The sequence below is a fragment of the Elephantulus edwardii genome, unplaced genomic scaffold, assembly GCF_000299155.1.
Source record: "Elephantulus edwardii isolate Elephantulus edwardi_28Jun2011 unplaced genomic scaffold, EleEdw1.0 scaffold00073, whole genome shotgun sequence".
Taxonomy (NCBI): domain Eukaryota; kingdom Metazoa; phylum Chordata; class Mammalia; order Macroscelidea; family Macroscelididae; genus Elephantulus; species Elephantulus edwardii.
In genome coordinates this window covers 3,620,638-3,625,813 of record NW_006399823.1, presented here as the reverse complement: position 1 = coordinate 3,625,813, position 5,176 = coordinate 3,620,638, and positions in this window count along the sequence as shown.

Here is a 5,176-nt window from a genome sequence, read left to right as displayed (position 1 = left end):
TCACTTACTTATCTCCTGTTTGGCTGGATGCCGGCTGAGACTGTAGGAGTGACTAACCCATAAATGTTTCATAATCTGACTGATTCAGTCATAGGATGGCAGCTTGCCAGAAATAGCACAAGAGAGAAAGTCCCACTGTACTAGCATTTTTAAAAGATTGTGCTTACATTGAATTTGTCAAGTAAATTAAAAACACATTGTTGTCAAGTCAGGTCTAACTTAAAGTCACCCTACAGAGCAGATACCTGCCTCACAGAGCGTCTGAAGCTATTGTCTTGCATTGTAATGCATTTTCTACTCTGGAGCAGATAGTGAATTCAAACCTCCTACTTTTCAGTTAGGAGTCCAGTGCTTAGTCACTGTGCCAACAGAGTTCTTTTCTTATTGGCCAAACCAATTAAATGACCAAGTTGCAACTCAGTATGAGAGAAAGCTATTCGTGACAGGTTTAAACAAATGAGAATCATCACAATAATTAATTAGTTATAAAACAGTCTCTGTGTTCCAATGATTCATGATCCTCCCACATGTAATATTTATTCACAACTCCCAGTGTCCTTCCAATTCCATTTCATGTCTCTTCCTATCATAGTCCCAAGCTCAAAGTCCAGGACCAGTAATTTACATCATGTGTACGTTTAGCTACTACATTGTAACTCATTTGATTCAGAAACTACAATTCACTAGGGTTTTTTTGCCCTTCTCATACTCAACAATGGAGATAGTTACTTCTGTCTAAATAAGGAAGCAATAGAAGATACAGTGTATATCTGGTTAACAATGATTCCAAAATCATGCCAAAGAAAAATTACAATATCCCCTTAACCAAGTTTGATAATTTTCTTGGTAAAACCTATCTTCTCTTCCTTTTCATGACCTCAGAGTTCATTATTTTTTATTGCTTTTCGGGATTGGCTTCAGATGTATTTTTTTCTCTATAACTCCTTTAGTATGTGACTCCCTACTCTATTTTTCTTTCTGGCTTCTGGGTTTACCCTCTGGACATATGTATCAAGATAAGCTTTTTATATAAGAATTGGCTTGTGTTTATAAATAGATAATACTTCCCACTTGATTTCTGTCCATAGAAGTTTGAGGATGGCCCAGCAGTCTGTTTGCAATTCCAAAACGTATGCTTTTTGTATGTTAGAATGTAGTTCTCTCTGGCTAACAACATCCAGGTTTGTAGTTATTTTTAGGAAATATCTTTCCCATTATAGGCTTATCTCACTTTATTTTGAAGCTTAGGTGATACTGAACATTTTAAGAGCATTAGAAACCACAGTGTTTGGGTGAGATGATCTGTCGAGTATCCTCTCAAACCCTTTGGAAGTCTTAACAAGGAAGTCCGGTATTGATGGTTGTGTAAAGGGTGAACACAGTGACTGATAACTGATAATAGTTGAAAGTTCAAGTCGACTCAGAAAATCCTTGTAAAAAGATCTTTCAATCTACTTCCAACCACCACTCCCAACTATTAAAATTTCTATAGAGCACAAACTGGCTTTGGCATACTTAGGGAGGATCTTGAATCCTAATTTACTTGATGGCAACTGGTAAGGGATGCTACAACTTCCTTTCATTGATCTTTGCATCTAGCCCACTTTTCACTTTAAGAATTCTTTACCAGATGTGTGTCTGGTTTTGCTGTTGTTGTTGCTAGATACCATTGAGTATAACTCATAGAGACCCTATGAACAACAAACATGAACTCAGTTCTATCATGTGCCATTTTAATAATCTCTGACACATTTGCGTCCATTGCTTCAGTCAGAGTGTCACTCAAACCCATTGAGAGTCTTTCTCTCCTTCACTGACCTTCTATCTGAGCAAGGATGTTAGTTTGAAAGCTAAGACACACATGATTCAGGTCATGGTCTTCTTAATCTCCTGCTATGTATCAGAGAGCTGGGCATAAGGATAACAGAAAAAGAATTGATGCCTTTGAATTGCACTGCAAGAGTAGTGTACTGAATATCCCATTGACCATCAAAAGAGAGATATGTCTTAGAGAAAGTGTAGACAAAATGCTCTTTGAAAACAGAGATGTTGAAGCTACATCTCTCACACTTCAGGCACGTAGCGAGGCAAGGTTATTCCTTGGAAAGGAAATCATGCCCATAAAGATGTAACGGTGAGCTTGGTAATGAGAAATTTTTATTTGTAAACCAATAGTTCTGCCTACTACATAGCTGTTCAAAATTTCATGTGAAAATGGAACAATTCTTTCCTTAATTCATCAAAATCAAGTCCTTGGTTCAAGGACTGAAGGTGAGAAAATACACAGATTTCAATAAAGGACAAACAGCTTGCAATTTCCACTGCTCATTGAATGGTTCCCCATGAATAAGAGCAGGAAAAGATGTTCATAAAAATGAGATTAAATTGTCTATCAGTAGGATTTTTAATTCTGCATGGAAATACCTTTTCGTAGTTTACAACAAATATTTATGCATCGTTCTTATCATTTTATGTTTTGCGTCCCTCCTTGTTTTCCCACACACACAACAGTACAAGTGTGAAAAACATGAAAAATAAGCATGGTGAAGACAGTAGGAGGGTGCATAGAAATATTAAGCAACTTGCTTTTCCCACCATTAACTCTAAGAAAATCACAATTATACCATATATAAAAGATTATTATGACTTATGGGAAAATATATTTATTAAAAAGCTATGTCCATTCAAATAATGGAATGCTTTAAATGCCATAAAAATTTACAGCAGCATTTCTCTTCAGTTGATAATAATAAAATGAATTTTGAGCTTTAAATACCTCCTGAATGCTTGTATATTTCCCCAAAGCCAGCTCCTTTAAGTTAATAAAAGTTGATATTCTAACCTCTGGTTGAGTAAAATGATTAAGAAACATGTTGCCTAGTAACAGAGTTATCGTGCTTAACAATTCTTTCATGTAAGTTCATAACTCGGTGTATTTTTAGGAGGTATTCTTAATCAGGTAAAATATTAATTTAATATTGTTGTTATTACATGCCATAGAGTTGCCTGCAAATCATATTAACCCTCTTACAATAGCTCTGAACTTGCCCTATCCTGAGCCAGTCTCACTGTCTCTGACACACCTACCCCCAATTACTGTGTCAACCCATCCCACCCAGGGTCTTCCTCTCGTGTGCTATCTTTCCACCCTGCCAACCATGATGTGCTTCTACAGGGACTAGGCCACCCGTCCAAAATATGTGAGATGGAGCTTCAAAATCCCTGTCTTCAAGGATCAGCATGATTTCACCCTCTACATGATAATGCTGTTTTATCTCTTAGCAGTTCATGTTACGTTAAATATTCACTCTTCTCCAGAACCACAACTCAAAAACACCAATCCTTCTGTTAACTCTTGTCACAGTCACTATCCAGATCTCTGATGCATAGCAAGCAATTATGAAGACCATGGCCTGAATCAAGTGTGTCTTAGTCTCCAGATTGGCATCACTGTAAACGATTTTATTTTTAAAAGGCTGTCAAAATCATAGTAATAAACTGCATGTTGTTGTGTGCAGTAGAGTAGGAACCAATCAATAACTAACCCTCTATAGTTTTTTGTTTTAATTTTTTAATTACTATCTTATGTGTGTGTGTGTGTGTGTGTGTGTGTGTGTGTGTGTGTGTGTGTATACCGTCAAATTGGATTTGACTGGTACAGGAGGAGATTGTCCCTCCTTTCTCGGCAGAGCATCTGGTGGATTTGAACCGTGTGCCTCTGGGATTGCAGTGCAGCTTCTTGCCACTAAGCCACCAGAACTCCCCTCCCTCTATGGGTTTTCAGAAGCAGTAATTACATGAGATGAGACTGTCCATCATCCCACAGAAAACTGGTGGATTCAAGCCACGTGCCTTTGTGATCGTAGCACAAATGCTTAACACTAGGCCAAGGATCCCTTTAAGTCATACAAAGACTCCAGGCATAATTCTCATTCAACAAATGAGTTTCCATTTAGATTTGAATCCATCGGATGTTTCCTTTTATCTTGTCCACCTTTCAAGTATTCATCTTAGCTACTCTTACTATCTGGAAGCAGGAATGGCATCCACTTCCTACACAACGTGCCTCTGGAAACTCTATGAATTTTGAGAAATGATATTTATAGAAAGGCTATAAAAGGTCTTTTGTTTAAAAGGGTTGCTCTGAGACATGCTCGACTCTACAGCAATCAACAACAGAACTCATACTACAGTGACAGCCCATTACTGTTGATAATAGAGGATGTTGTTGTTGTTGTTGTTATGTGCTGTTGAGTAGTTTGTGACTCATAGTGACCAATCATGCTCTATCCTGTGCCAACCTCACCATCTCCAACACACTTCCACCACCCCAATCACAGGATCGATCCATCTCATCGAGGGTCTTCCTCCTCCTAATTTTTGCCCCCTTCATAAAGTTCTCTCTACAGCAGTTCAGGTTAATAAAGAATTTGTGCTTTTTCAATTACTAAAACATTTCATATGTGAAATACTTCAAGTTTATATAAATAAAGCCTTAAATATAATGTAGCAACATGAAGTTTGTAATATAAAAAGTATAAAGATTATTGCTATAACAACAAAAAAGATAACTACATTAAATATGACAAAAATAAAAAGTAAAAGCTCTTCAAGGTTTCTAAAATAACTGGGGCTATTCTTTTGCTGATTTACTACATTTAGTTTTATGTTGCAAATGACTCAATATTTATTATCATGGTTTTGTACACTTTGGTCTTACTTTATTACTAAGAATATCAAATTAATAAATTGATGATACTAAGATTATTACAAAGAAAGAAAATGATCTTCAATTCCATTTGTAAAAGGTAAAATTATTATAATTGTTGTTGTTGTTGTGTTGTTGTTAGGTCCCATTGAGTTGTAGACTATTCACAGAGACCCTATGAATGAAAGGCCTGAGTACTGTTCATAGAGTTTCCAGAGGCAAGCCATTTCAGAAGGAGAAATGCTTCCGGACTTGTTTTAATCGGGAAGCTCCAGCAAACACTGTCCACCACGAGTAACCATTATCACATTTGACACATCAGCATCACAGTCTTAAGCATCACAGCAACCACGATTTACCTCTGTACAGCAATATGCAGAACAGTGCTATACCACCATGTAAATAATGAACATGAGAGAAAAGTTTGGATTTCATTTTGATGTTGTTGTTGTTATGTGCCGTCGAGTC